Source organism: Hippocampus bargibanti, linkage group LG11 (genome assembly GCF_051943395.1).
Source record: "Hippocampus bargibanti isolate YZ-2025 linkage group LG11, ASM5194339v1, whole genome shotgun sequence".
NCBI classification, from domain to species: Eukaryota; Metazoa; Chordata; class Actinopteri; order Syngnathiformes; family Syngnathidae; genus Hippocampus; species Hippocampus bargibanti.
The window spans coordinates 22,664,895-22,680,822 of record NC_142744.1 but is presented as its reverse complement, the minus strand read 5'-3'; the positions used below and the strand labels follow the sequence as shown (position 1 = coordinate 22,680,822).

At 45.1% G+C, this 15,928-nt stretch overlaps 1 long non-coding RNA gene across 1 annotated transcript; it reads left to right on the top strand.

Annotated features, from left to right (window-relative positions):
* Window positions 1-3,893: 3,893 nt before the first annotated feature.
* LOC148891951 (uncharacterized) lies at window positions 3,894-11,614 on the top strand. Its single transcript, XR_016116372.1, has 3 exons — window positions 3,894-6,908; window positions 7,052-7,221; window positions 7,908-11,614. It is a non-coding gene; the product is annotated as an uncharacterized LOC148891951 (long non-coding RNA).
* Window positions 11,615-15,928: the final 4,314 nt, after the last annotated feature.

Here is a 15,928-nt window from a genome sequence, read left to right as displayed (position 1 = left end):
AAATAAAAACATTCGACATATTTGCAACACTGCAAGCTTCAAAATATTTACATTTCTCCAAACAAATATCTCTTGAATCTTTCAAGTTTCAATCTTGTCACCGCCTTAGTAAAAACATCTGCAACCATGTTTTCTGTCGGACAATATTTCATAGATATTTTCCCCTCAGTGTGCGCACAAAGTGATATTTAATATCTACGTGTTTGCTTCTCTGCTTACAAACTGGGTTTTTGGACAAAGCTATTGCCCTCTGATTGTCCTCATATATTTTTACTGGTAAGTGGCGGTTACTGCTGTCTATCCCTTTTATTAATTGGACAAGGTACATGCTTTCTTGAGTTGTGTCCGCCAGTGCCATATAATCAGGTTCACAAGTTGATAACGCCACAGTTGGCTGTTTCCTACTTTTCCATGATATAGCTGGACCTTCCTTAGTTAGGCTAAAACAATATCCGGTTGTGCTCCTCCTGTCATTTATATCGGCAGCCCAATCAGCGTCACTATATCCTTCTAGTCTTCCCTTCAAATTTTCGGAAATTAAGCTCTTGAGCTGTCGTACCTTTTAAATATTTCAGTAAATGTTTAACTGCAGTCCAATGCTGCTGTTTTGGTTCAGCTAGGTGTTGTGAGAGTTTGCGAACAACCCATCTTAAATCAGGACTGGTACATGTCATTATGTATATTAAGTTGCCCACAATCTCTCTGTACCCCGATGAGTTGATAACTTCACCCTCACTGTAAAAGTCCAATTTCTGTTCCCACGGGGTGCTTCTTACTTTGCACTCAGCCATTCCATATTTTTTTTCAACATTCTCTCAATGTGTTTCTTTTGGGTTATTTTGATCTCTCCTTTACTTTGTTTAAAATCGATACCTAGGAAGTGTCTAAGTGGACCCATATCTTTCATTTTAAACCTTCTTTTTAGCATTTCTTTTACTTCACTGAGTAGGGTATCGTTACTCGCTACGATGATTAAGTCATCCACCCACACTAACAAAATGACCTTTTTTTTCGGATTCTCTGCAGAAAACACAGTGATCAGCATCATTTTGTATAAAACCATTCTTTATGAGGTGAATATTTTGTAACATGTTCCAGTGACGCCCTGACTGCTTTAAGCTATACAGTGATTTGTCGATGAGAGGGTTTCTTCAGCCGTCATCTGTACTTTTTGAAGGTGTCGGACGTTTCGCCTCCTATCCAAGAGGCTTCGTCAGCGAACTAAAGTCTTACTGGTCGTATCGGCCCTATTTATATATCCCTAATGTCCAGACATGGCGGCACCGGACACAGCTATGATAGGTTACAGATGTCTGAAACATCTAACATCTCTCAGGTTGGGGGTAGCAGAGGACCACTCCCTGTGGCCCCACTAATTGTTCCTACATTCCTGGCTAACGACTGGCCTGTTTGACCCACTCCCTCCGGTATCACCTCATCAGCATTACAAATGTTGTAATGGGCTATTGTATGAACGATCCAAATTGAACCTCACCCCACCAGACCGGTTTGCAGATGACGGCTGAAGAAACCTTCTCATCGATGGACCACTCCTGTACGACTGAGAGCTTACACAGACATACAGTGATTTGTTGAGCTTAAATAACAAATGTTCTCCTGTTTGTGACGTGATCTCAAAACCTTCAGGTTGCTCCACATATAATTCACAGTCCATTGGGGAATGGAGTAATGCAGTCTTCACGTCCATTTGGTGTAAGGTGAGATCTTCTTGTACAGCCACCTGCAGCAGTGCTCAAATGGAATTCATATTATCTGTCGGCAAAAATGTCTCTCTGCAGTCTATTTCTTCCACTTGACCAAATCCTTTTGCCACAAATCTGACTTTACAAGTCTCAGATCCATCTGGGTTTTCTTTCAGCGTATTCACCCAGCAACCTCCCACTGCTTGTTTGCCCTTTGGTTGCGGGGTCAAAGTGTAAGTCTTATTTTCTTTCAGGGATTCTATCTCCTCTTCCATTGCAGTAGCCTACATTTTTGACTTTTCAGATTGCATAGCCTCTTTAAAAGTCCTTGGTACACCATATGTTACTTTGTAGAAAGTAGTAGTATAAAGAAAGTAGTCAATATTTTTGGCTTCGTCATCATCACACTTAGTTTTACATATGTACTCCTTTAAATATTCTGGAGCTCTTTTTTTGTCTTTTAGGAAACCTCCTTCCCTGTTCAGTCTGAATATTGCCTGTTTCTACTGTCTCTTCAGCACTTGGTTCTTTGCTTTTCTCAAGTTGATCTTGACTCGGTTTGATTTCCTTTCGGGGTACTTTACTGTAGCTCTGAATATCGTCCCACAAGTCACGGCCCGTTTGAGTTTGACCATCTGTGTTATTTTCATACAAACTTTCACCAGTCTGTTTCAGAACTACAAACTTTCACCATGTTTCAGAACTTTCCTTGTCTCGGTGTAGTACACATTATAGGCTGGACTATACTTATCATAGCCTACGAAAATCCCCTTCTCACATCTGGAATCTAACTTCTTTTTGTCCTGTTTATAAATGTAACATTCACAGCCAAATATTTGCATGTTGGAAAGGTTGGGTGTTGGGGTAATTTTCTATACAAACATCTCGAAACATCGCTTCCTAATCTTTGTTTACGTTTGGATTTCCTGATACGTCATATCCTGCCTTCCTTTACATGATGTCGCATCTACATTACGTCACATCCTATCACGTCACACACTGTGCTCTCCTATTCTAGTTCGTCTCTCTCTCCCCTATGCCTCCCTCCTTGGCCGACACCGCGATGTCTCCGCTCTCTTCAAGATTAAACCAACTTTCTGTTCAACACCTGGCTTCCTGATTATTTAACCATCCTCGGCCGTCAACGGCCGTAGAAGCAATGCACCAGGGATGAACGATCAAAACAAACCCATCATTATTGGTGCCTTTGACCTGGATCCTAGCTGATGGCTTCGAGAGGGGGGGAAGGAGTGGGCCATGTATTTCTTCCAGTGAACGAAGCTCAGGATTCGATTCACGGGTGAGTTTCAGCGCTAGCATGCAGCTATGTTGAGTGAACGTATTGTGGAATTCTTTCGGCCAAAAGTAATTATATTTACGGTTAATCTGCGTATCTTCGGCTAGTAATGCGAATTTCAATCGGACCATCCTAATTCGAGCTGATGTGCGGAGTTTTTGCATGTGACTGATTGACGCCATTTCGGGTCGAGAGAGTCTGTTTCCGCGCCTCCGGCGGACGGATTGTGAGACCGGGAAAGTTCTAGAAGGAGATTCTTCAGAACGGATGAAGTTCTGGAAGTTCGGATGCGAGGATTGGCGAAAAATTGATTTACAGTAAAGTCTCGTTATATCGATATCGGATATATCGATAGTCCCGGTTATATCGATACTATTTCTATGCACGCACGGAGAAAATTACATGCAAACAGGGTCGGATATATCGATAGTCCCGGTTATATCGATATTTTTTCGGACTCCCTTGAATATCGATATAACGAGACTTTACTGTATTAATTATTGATTCATTAATTTGGAGCCAGACGTTTGTTTTCTTTTTTTGTTTAATTGCAGCTTCAATAGATCGTGGATTACTGTAACATTAATGCATTCACCAACACTAGCGCGTGGTCAACACTGCTAGCCGTTGCTACAGGGTTTCTCAGGGAGTTTCATTGTACAGGGGATGGCCCGTGGAGACAGAGAGGGATCGGCTGAGGGGGGGGGGGGCGTTTGGAGGAGCTGTCTTTGTGTGTGTGTTTTTGTCTTCCGTTTTGTGTCCTTTGTCTTTTGTCTTTTTGTGTTGCATTGTATTTGTCTATTTTTGTGTATGTGCGCGCATTGTGTGAGCTTCGCTAGGGGGGGTGGGGCAAAGGGGGGGTGGGCTGCCATCAGAGAGAGCGGGCAGCCCAGTCCTCCCTCCTTCCTTCTCTGCCCGAAAGAGGGTGGGGGGGGGGGTAAATTCACAGCCGCATTCTCGGATCGGCAAAATTGATTCGTTCGCGAATAGGTTAATAAACGGAAATAAAATGAATAAAGCGCTTGCATTAACATTCACATACGTATTGTGCAAAAACTTTGTTCCAGCCTGCATAAAATCTGCCGCGCAGTTCTCTTTTCTCCTTTCACAGGATGAGAGAATGTGCCCTGGGAAAAGAGCCATGTCATTACAAGAGGACTCGACGGAGGTGCCATGCAGATGACTATCCTGTCTCATCGGGAAACCTGTCCGACCATGCCAGCACGACGTCCTCATGAATGACGTAACAGTTTTTTCCCATAGCTTTTTGATAAATACCGTCCACTTGAAACAAAAAAAAGAATTAAATAGGCAGCCAAATTAGACTGAGTGAACAAATAAATAAGCCAACAAACAAATGAATAAACAGAAGCCAAATTTGAGTGAATTTGAAGGCAAAAGTAAAGTATTTTTGTTATATTTGATAAAGTGTTTCACTAAGAGAATTGAACACCTTGAAGTCAGAATTCCAATGTTTTTGTCTGCGATCGGGACAAATAATTTTGAAATCCTGATTTGGGCGAATGCAAAATGGAAATTCTTTAAAATGACAGAGTCAAAGAGTGAATTTATAAAATTATAGGATTAGTTTTGTTAGATTGAGCTAAACCTTGTTCTGTCTACAACTTGTTTAGGCCATTTGAAAGAAGCCAGAGTTATTTACGATGCCTCTTCAAGGGTTTTGTCAGCACAAAACTTCAAAGAGGGGTTTAAAATGCAGGGGCAATTCCGGGACATACCACATTTTCTAGGCAGACACTGCTGAATCACAGTCGTAGCATCGAACTGCATTTTGATTCTTGATATCTTTGGAAACAAAATTTAATCTCTGTTTCAATTGTCATAGGAGATCGGACAAAGGAGAGGCCGCAACGGCTGGTGGGATGCACCTGAGTTGGCACACCCAACTAATGATTTAGGATCAATGACAAAGCCCCGATTGATAATAGTTTTGATTTCCAAAGGTGTAGACGTACAGAATGCTGTTAAAATATTTCTCATCCAACCATGTAGCGAGCGATGAATTGTGACAATTAGGCTTGATCGTACGAAAAATATTCAACTTGGAGATGGGATGGCGGAAATCCAACGTTTATTAAGACATCCACAAATGCTAATTTATCTTCTGGCTGCCTTTGCGTACAGTGATGACATTTGTCAGTTCAAAGGTAGTTTATGGTTATGACTAAAAAGGCAGGGTAACCTGTCGAGATTGATTTGATGATGAATTATCATTATTATTCTGAATTGAATGCAGTGCACATTAAAGGAATTTCTCGCCGTTCAGGTTGGTAAGATTGAAATTGGCAAATGAGTTGAGTGGGCACAGATGTCAGTCAGAAATTCAGGCGGAATCAGATATTATATTGTATAGGGCTTCCACGCTAACCAGCTTCTTTCAGAATTGGGAGGAGATTCTTCAGGAGAGCTCCTGGGGAGTCCATGCCAGGGTGACCGGAAATGAAGCTGGGTTGCGCGGAAGGATGTCCTATGCAGAAGCGAAACGGCAGAGGATGTAGACATTCAGAATGCTGTTAAAATATTTCTCATCCAACCATGTAGCGAGCGATGAATTGTGACAATTAGGCTTGATCGTACGAAAAATATTCAACGTTGGAGATGCGATGGCGGAAATCCAATGTTTATTAAGACATCCACACATGCTAATTTATCTTCTGTCTGCCTTTGCGTACAGTGATGACATTTGTCAGTTCAAAGGTAGTTTATGGTTATGACTAAAAAGGCAGGGTAGCCTGTCGAGATTGATTTGATTATGAATTATTATTCTGAATTGAATGCAGTGCACATCAAAGTAATTGACTGCGGTGCACATTAAAGGAATTTCTCGCCGTTCAGGTTGGTAAGATTGAAATTGACAAATGAGTTGAGTGGGCACCGATGTCAGTCAGAAATTAGATATTATATTGTATAGGGCTTCCACGCTAACCAGCTTCTTTCAGAATTGGGAGAAGGAGATTCTTCAGGAGAGCTCCTGGGGAGTCCATGCCAGGGTGACCGGAAATGAAGCTGGGTTGCGCAGAAGGATGTCCTATGCAGAAGCGAAACTGACTAAACTGGTGCCCTCCAACTGAATGACAAAAGGCGAGTATGATGACCATTTACGCAGATTGCCATAATGTTGCTGACCATGTCAACTTGTGCTAAATAATTGTGGAAGGTTGTCCTCCACCCATACAATGTGGCGACATGCCAAGATTTGGCCTCCAAAATTTCGGAACAATGATTGACAAATGGTTTTATACAAATTGATAATCTGTGCAATGTCAAAGATGGATCGTGTTTTCCACGCAAACACGTTCCCAGTTGGCAAATTGAGACTTTTCATGTCTCAACAGGGGGGGAGTGACAATAGCTCAGATCATCATTGCCAAACTTTTCACTTTTGGTAATGAGTGATGTTGGCTGCAACGCCATTCCCCAAGAAAGTGGTGCCCTCCAGAAATGCAGACTCACTAACCACTAACATCTAACAATGTCTGCCATTTCTGTGAGAGAATGCATTGCAGAGCCTAAACGATGAGACAGACTTTGATAGGGAAAGAAACGGCAAGAAAGTGTGATGTGTAGAATGAAACCATCCTTTCGACATGTGACCTGGCACAAGTCTTCTTTTGTTCTCCACAGGACGGAGCTGCGGTCTGAAAGGAATGACGTGGACCACACCAACGTGGGATGGACCGGTTGCAGAGATGCTAGCCGTCTTAGCAGCCACAAGCTTCATCTGGATTCGCGAGGACATCGTTTATCAAGAAGATTCCCAATGCACGTTACTGGAGCCGCGTCGACAGATCACACAACTTTTCCCAGTCAGCAGCTCATCTGTATCACACCCTGGGTCCTGCTTGCGACAAATGCTACAAACAATTTCGTTCCTCCTCCTCCTCCTGGTGATCACCAACCAGGATGCCATGAAGATTTTACTGTTGTAGCGAATGACACAACTTTAATTTGAGGTTGTTTCCATTGTGATTGTTCTATTTTGTGATTTTCTTTTTTTTCTTTCTTTTCTGTTCACCTCCACCGATGTTAGATATACACCGCGATGTCTCCGCTCTCGTCAAGATTAAACCAACTTTCTGTTCAACACGTGGCTTCCTGATGATTTAACCATCCTCTGCCATCAACGCCCGTAGAAGCAATGAACCAGGGACGAACGATCAAAATAAACCCATCATTGGGTACCTTTCCTGTAAAAGCCTGGTAAGGTGTCTGCTGTAGCCGCTTATTGTAGCATCTGTTGCGAATTTGAGCGGCCGTTTGTACGGCATATGTCCATAGTTGCTTGGGTAGGTTACTTTCCAACAGCATGCATCTAGACATCTCAAATAGTGTCCGCCGACCTCTGTCGGCAGTACCGTTTTGATGAGGCAAGTAGGGTGCACTCGTCTCATGCCTTATCCCATTCTTTCTTAAGATTGAAACTCTTGCCCAGTGAACTCTGTGCCGTTGTCGGATCGGATGCATTTTATTTTTCCATATGGGGCTCCATCGGCTATGAATTTTTCTATAGCCTTTGTCGTGTCAGCCTTTGCCTTAATAAAATATGGAAAAATCATCTCCCTGTGGTCATCAGTGAATGCTATTGAGTACCTGTAGTCATTTTTATCTGTCGGTTCTATAGGACCGCACAGGTCTGTGTGCACTAGCTGTAGTACAGTTGCAACTTTAGCATCTGCATGTCTGTTCCTGCTCTGTGTCAGCTTGCCCTGTGTGCATATTTCACAGTTTTGATTTGGCTCGTGTTTCCCTCTAATAGACATTCCTTTAACCACTTTATCTAAATTAGCAACATCTTCGAAGTTACAATGACCCAGTATTTTGTGCTAAGTTTGGATGTCATAACAACCATATGCTTCATCGACATTTTTCTCTTCTATTGTGTTTAGGTAATACATTCTACCAAATACCTCCATTTTGAATTTTGTCCCATCCCTGTGGACTAACCAGTCATCACCGTCTTTGAAGCGGACCTCTGCTCCACTTGCTGTTGCGGCTTTGACGGAGAAGATGTTCTGCGGAAATGCTGGGATGTAGAGTGCTTGCTTCAGTCACGTCTTCACGTGTCGCTGTCCAGCAAGTAGACCTCAGCCTCGCCTCTCATCTTTGCCATTCCGCTCGGCTTGGTTCCGTCTGCGAGCTCAATGATGTGGTCCTCGGGTTTGAAGCTCTTGTCGCCTCCTCGATCTTGATGTGGCGTGTCCCACCTTCTTTCCTCTTTTCTCGGCTGGGAAGTCCGAGGACATGTCTTGGCAATGTGCCCTCTCTTACCGCAGGTGTAGCACTCGATATCAGCCAGGTCCATTTTTCCTCCTCTCACTCTCCCATGCGGTTTTGTAGTCCCGCTGGTTTTCATTACATTGTCTTCGTTGGCACTCTGGTCACCTTTTCCATACTTTTCGGTATTCTCAAAAGTTCTTAACTTAATTTTGAATTCGCCGAAAGTCATTCTGTCATTAGATTGGGTACGTGCACAATGAACGGTTTGTAAGAGTCAGGAAGCCCTTTTAGCACCATGGCTATATGAAGCCCGTCGCTAATGTGCTCTTCTGCTCTTCTTAATAAGGTGACTGTCTCATAGCTGCCTTTTCGTAGTGAGGAAAGTTCGCAATACTGTAGCATATGTCACACTGCTACAGAATGTTGCGACAGGTCGAAAAGCAGTGGTGACGTCACGACCGCAGGTAGACTAAGATGGTGGCACAATAAACACGTTGACAAAGCAACTCTCCTCTCTCATTCCTCCGGACACAACATTGGCGACGAAGATGGACTTCTACACAGCTCCCCTCCCCTCGTTTCTCGCGCTCCCCGGTGAGCCACCAGTCCCGTGGTCCCGCTGGTATGACTCGTTCACGACATATCTGATGGCGACCGGACTAAACGAGACAAGCGAAGCACGCCGAACGGCTATGCTAACACAGTTTAGGTAGTGAGGGGCAGCACATTTTTCGCTCTCTTGGACCCGCGCAGACATACAGGGATTGTGTCACTTTATTGGCCCGACATTTCGCCCCACCTCAGGGCGTGATTGTCTGGCGGATTGCCTTCAGTCAACGACGGCAACGAACAGGCGAGTCGGTACACCACTACGTTGCCGACTTGCGGTGTTTAGCGGGCCTCTGTAAATTCGGCCGCTTGGAGGAGGAAATGATTAGGGATCAACTCGCCGAGCACACGATTGATCCCAAACTACGGGAGAAACTGTTATTGTACCCTGACGACCTCCCACTATCGAAGGCTGTGGAGATGGCGTTCCAATTGGAGAACACAGCACAACTAACGGCTCGGCTTGTGAACCCACCCACACCTTCACACTCTCCCGCATTGGCACAGATTGTTGCTCCAACCTCGCCACTCCCAGAAGCCACCGCCACCTACGACTCCACCTCTACATACGACGGTGCCGAGATAAATGTGGCCAGACGTCAAGGGGCCGATGCACGCACGCCTTGTGCCAACTGTGGGTCAGCCTCGCACCCCACACGTGCGCCCACTTGCAGAGCCACCGGACAACGATGCCAACGCTGCGGGAAGATGAATCATTTCGCAAGGATGTGCCGCTCTGCTCCCACCTTCACCTACGACCGTACCGAGATAAATGTTGTCAGACATCAACGGGCCAACACACGCATACCTTGTGCCAACTGTGGGTCTGCCTCGCACGCCGCACGCGCGCCCGCTTGCAAGGCCACCGGACAACGATGCCAACGCTGCGGGAAGATGAATCACTTCTCCAGGATGTGCCGCTCCGCCCCTACGTCGACAAACATATCCCGCTTGCCAGACCAGCCGAGGCGAACCACCATCCACTGCGTGGGCTCGCGCGCCAAGCCATTCAAGTGGTGCACAGTGGAACTGGATGGAGTGAGCTTACCACTCCTGCTCGACACTGCAGCCTCCAGGTCACTGTTGAACGTGTCCACAGTTCGACGGCTATTTCCTCATCTCCCGATCGAGGCCAACGCTGAGGACTTGTTTGGCTATGGCCAAACTAAGATTGGTATGGTGGGCACTGCCACCTTCACGGTGCGCTATGGCTCAAGGACTCTCCCTGCTTTCACTTTCCAAGTGTCCCGTCACGGCGCCAACCTCTTGGGCTTGGACTTGTTTTGTGCACTCGGCTTTTCTATCTCTGACAGTGCGGGTGCCCCAATTCACCCCCAGGCCAACGGGGGTGGAGGAAGCTCCAACCAAGCAGACGGCCTTCCCTACTCTTCCTCAGCCAGCAGCGGGCCCAACGAGAAGCGCCGGACGAAGCAAGGCACACTTACTGTGTCGGACTGCGTTTTTTGGGTATTTTAGATGCTATAAAACGTTTTTCTGATGTCAGTTAAGAAACAAAAAAGTGACGTCGGTTGTCCTTTAAAATTTCATGTGAAGAGATGCTTGTAATTAGAGATACCAATGTACACCCAGTTGCATTTGTAAATGAGACACACTTTGAGAAAAATCACTGGTGCTCCTTGTCCCCTTTGAAACCCCCTTTATCATAGGTCCGAACATTAACACAAAGTCCTTGTATATCCCTTGAACGATGGTGAGCAACATAAGACATGCATATGTACAATGACAGCCAAACATTCATCCTCTGTCCAAAACCTGAGATCATAAAACCAAATGAAGCTGTGACAATGTTACACTAGTGGTGGGCAAACTAAGGCCTGTGGTCTAGTTCCAGCCCGCAAGTCTCTTTAGTCAGACCTGCCGAATGTTGGTACACAATTATCATTCAATGTGAATGGTTTCTTTCATTTCATTTAGACTTGTAATGACAGGTATTCCAATGCCAGGTGGCACAGTTACTTGAAGTTCATGAACACAGGGAGGGAGAGGGAGATGAAGAGAACATAGCGGGTGAAATCTTCCATCCGATGACCTTTATCAAACTGAAATTGCAAAACCTGGTAAAAAAACTGCATTAAACTTTATACTACGGTATGACATTAACGATTAATTCATAACAGAAGTTCTGGAAGTCATACAGAAACCTGCAAATCAAGCACCACCCACTTGATGCAACAAGTTTTCTATCATGAGTTCCAAAATGGTGAGATGCAAGTGACTCTTTAATGTAGTGAGTTTTAAAATCAGAAAGCAGAATCAGAAAGCCTTTAAAAGTGCCACAGTGGGGAAATTTGCAGTATACACTGCTGTAAAGGCAGCCTCATGGGGGGGGGGGGGTGCCATGACATTACTGGAATTACAAATGTTTTTTAATATTCGTTTACATTTATGTGCTGTAAATCATGGAATCCAAACAAGGTGGAACTGTAATGACCGTGGAAGATAAAGTAATATGTATCTGATTAAATGAATCAGGTCACAAAGTATGAAAGACGCTTAGAATCAGAAATAATCAAATTTATGTGAAAGCGCAGTCTGATCTTGCGATTTCCATGCTGAAAGTGACTTGTTTGCGGCTCTGCGGACAGTTGAGTAAATGAACGTTTCCTGGAATGTCTGTGTTTCCTGGAATGTCTCAGTCACACAGGAGTGGTCCATCGATGAAAAGGTTTCTTCAGCCGTCATCTGCACTTCATCGAAGGTGTCGGACGTTTCGCTTCTTATCCAAGAAACTTCGTCAGCAAACTAAAGTCTTACTGGTAGATTATGCCCTATATATATATATATATATATATATATATATATATATATATATATATATATATATATATATATATATATGCATACATATATATACATATACATATATATATATATATATATATATATATATATATACATATATATATATATATATATATATATATGTATATATATATATGTATATATATATATATATATATATATATATATATATATATATATATGAAAGACAATCTTCATGTCTTCTTCCTTGACCTGGCCAATGCCTTTGGCTCAGTTCCCCATAACCTTCTCTGGGAATCCTTCAACTTCTTCCATGTTCCATTACCCATTACTGCCTTGGTAAAAGCCTACTTCGAAGACCTGCGACTCTGCTTCACAACAGCTGACTTCACAACATCATGGCAGCGGGTAGAAGTCGGCATCATGGCAGTTTGTACAATTTCACCCCTGGCCTTCAAAATGGCCATGGAGGTCATCATCAGGGCCTCAAGGTGGGTGGTGGGGGGTGAGTGAACAAGGAATGGGATCCACCTCCCACCTATCCGGGCATACATGGATGACATGACCACCTTGACAACTACCGCAGCTTGCACCAGGCGGCTTCTTGGAAAACTGCAGGAAGACATCAAATGGGCCCGGATGAAAATCAAGCCGAACAAGTCACGCAGCATCTCAATCGTCAAGGGACAGCTAAAAAATGTGAAGTTCTGCATTGGTGATGACCCAATACAAACGGTTTCTGAGGAACCGGTCAAAAGCCTGGGCAGGTGGTACAATGCAAGCCTCAGAGACAAAGATCAAGTGCAGCAACTAAAGCAGGACATCACCAATAGTCTGGAAAATATCAACAAGACTCCACTGCCAGGAAAGCTCAAGCTCGGGTGTCTGCAGTTTGGACTTCTCCCTCGGGTAATGTGGCCACTCACAGTCTATGGGGTCCCACGCTCAACTGTGGAGAAGATGGAGCGAGCCATCACTAGATATGTGAAACGCTGGCTTGGTGTTACACGCTGTCTGACCAACATCGTCCTTTATGGCAAAGGGGTCCTTGAGCTTCCAATCACAAGCCTCACTGAAGAGACTTCAGATGACCCTCACAGACTCCAGAGACCGGAAGATCAGTCAAGCTGCACCCCCCTATCAACTGGACGGAAATGGACGCCATCCATTGCAGTGCAGCAGGCCACAGCAGCCCTAAGGCACAGCGACATTGTGGGACACGTTCAGCTAGGAAGAGGGGGGGTTTGGCCTTACAAACAAACCTTCTTGGCGTAAGGCTTCAACATCGGAAAGAAGGAAAATAGTGATGTCAAAGGTGCGCCGCCAAGAGGAAGCTGAAAGAATTGCACAGGCTGTCTCTCTTGCCAAGCAGGGACAATGGATGAGGTGGGAAGGCCTGGAGAAGAGAAAGTTCACCTCGAGGGATCCCTGGGAAATGGAGGCAAGCAACATCAGCTTCATCATCAGAGCTATCAATGATGTGCTCCCATCTCCAAAAAAACTCCACCAATGGTATGGCGAAGATCCAACCTGTGACCTCTGTCGAACTCCAGGAACTCTCAAACACATCCTGACCGGTTGTAAGACCAGCCTCACACAAGGCCGCAACACCTGGAGGCACAACCAGGTCCTGAAGAGTTTGGCAGTTGTCCTTGAGAGCAAGAGGAATACCATCAACTCCTTGCCAATGAGAGCCACCACGTCCAGCACAGCACCATTGATTTTCATCCGAGAGGGACAGAAAAAGCCCAACCATCCTCCTGCCAAACCAGAAGTTGGACAGCTATCCAGGGCCCACGGTTGGGAGATGCGGGTTCGACATTGGCCAGCAATTAGTTTTCCCAGCGGAGATTGCAGCCACCACCCTCAGACCAGACTTGGTGCTCTGGTCCCCTTCACTCAAGGCTGTCTACATCGCAGAACTCACAGTCCCGTGGGAAAACTCTGTTGAAGAGGCCTATGAGCACAAGAAGCTGCGCTACACAGAACTCGCAGTGGATGCGCAACAGCGGGGATGGAAAGCTAAGGTATATCCAATTGAAGTTGGATGCAGGGGCTTTGTGGCTTCCTCCACCATCAGGCTGCTAAAAGACCTGGGTATCCACGGACAGGCTCTGCGGCACAGATCAGTCTCTGAAGCCGCAGAAAGAAGCAGCCAGTGGATCTGGATGAAGAGGAAGGACCCTTGTTGGGCTCATAGCACAGCAACCTAAGACACAACACGCCTCCCCCCCACCAGCTTCTCAACATCTGATTGGGCATGGGACACAAGCGCGGGTGTGATCAACCTGTCGCTGGCCACCATCGATGAGGGTGTCTAGTGATTAAAAGGCCGAAACACCCAATGATTCTTTGGCACACTACTGATGATGTGTCCCAAATTCACAACCTCCCATCCCTGAGGCACAGCTCCCACACCACTCTCAACATCAAGGCTAATCTCATGTGAGGACCATCCATTGGCACACATGGATAGAATAACATCAGAATCAGAATCAGAATACCTTTATTCGTCCCGCAATGGGGAAATTTGCAGTCCACAGCAGCAATTGAAGAGGGATGGGGATGGGGTGGGAGTGAAAGGATAGAAAACAAGATATTCTAAGCATAACAAAATAAAAATGTCAACTGTATACTGTGCAAATGTAGATGTGCAAAAACCGTTCTATAAACAAGACTGTACATAGTGCAGAATCAAGAAATGCATTTAGATATATTGCAACAACCCATATTTACAAGTGTCCAGTTTTTTTTTTTTTTTTTTCACATGTGATCATTGGGAATTGTGAAGCCTGACAGCAGTCGGTAGGAACGAGCGGCGGTACCTCTCCTTCTTGCAGCGCGGGTGTAATAGTCTCTGGCTAAAGGAGCTACCCAGAGCTGTCAGGATGGGCAGGAGGGGGTGGGAGGGGCTGTCCGTCATAGCTTTTAGTTTAGCTAGCGTCCGTCTGTTGCCCACCTCCTCTAGAGAGTCCAGCGAGCAGCCCACGACAGAACTGGCCCGCTTGACAAAGCGCTCCAGTCTTTTTCTGTCCCGGGTGGTGATGCTGCCTGACCAGCAGACAATGCCATAGTGGATGGCTGATGCCACCACAGAGTCATAGAAAGTCTTTAGGAGTGACCCCTGAACTCCAAAAGACCTCAGTTTCCTGAGGAGGAAGAGGCGACTCTGTCCCTTTTTGATTAGGGCATCCGTGTTTGTTGTCCAGTCCAGTTTATTGTTGAGAGTAACACCCAGGTACTTGTAGGAGGTCACCCTCTCAATGTCCGAACCCTGGATGTTCAATGGTGCAGGTGACGATTGTTTCCTGCAGAAATCCACCATGGTTTTGCCGGTGTTGATCTGGAGGTGATTCTGCTGGCACCAGTCCACAAAGTCCTTTGTCAGTCCCCTGTACTCCCTATCGTCTCCCTCTGTAATGAGGCCGACAATAGCTGAGTCGTCAGAGAACTTCTGAAGGTGGCAGGTTGGGGTGTTGTAGTTGAAGTCCGAGGTGTAGAGGGTGAAGAGGAATGGAGCCAGTACTGTTCCCTGCGGCGCGTCCAGTGTTTCATGATTCTTCATTCATATATATATATATATATATATATATATATATATATATATATATATATATATATATATATATATATATATATATATATATATATCTACTGTTGTGTAAAAAGGAAATCGCATGTTAAACTTGGTTTTACATGCAGTACAGACTTGAAAGGGTTAATCTGATCAGCCGGTGAGTGGGTGTGGCTGTGCAGTTAAATGCTGTCTGAACCAGGTGGCTCTTGTTAGCCAAGGGAGACACACCGCCGGTGAGTCCACATGTTGCATTTTCTCGTTCTACCTTTCTGTTGATTTAACCTAAAATAATGTCAAAGTATTGATTGAAATGATTGTGAATGAGTTGCATTCATGTTCTGTGTTTCTATTTGTAGGTTTATGACCTACTTCACTGCTCATCTACCAAACAAAAAGGAACCAATTTATTCAAAACTCAATTAACAATAAATAACGAGAGTGAGTTGTGTTGTATCAGTGTGTGTCTCTGGGATCCCTTTCGGTGGGAAAACGTGAAAACGTAAATTGACCGAACAGTCATAAACCGCCGCTCACTGCACTGGACTGGTGCAGCAGCAGCTTGCTCACCTGAAAGGCAAAGCCAACCCAGCCCTTGCCGACCTAACACTCCAGTGACTGACTGGAGCCCACCTGGAACTGCTGGTTAAGCTTAACCCAAAGCAACCAACTGTGCCACCCGGTACAGTAGTCTGTAACTGGGTTTCAGACCACAAAGACAAA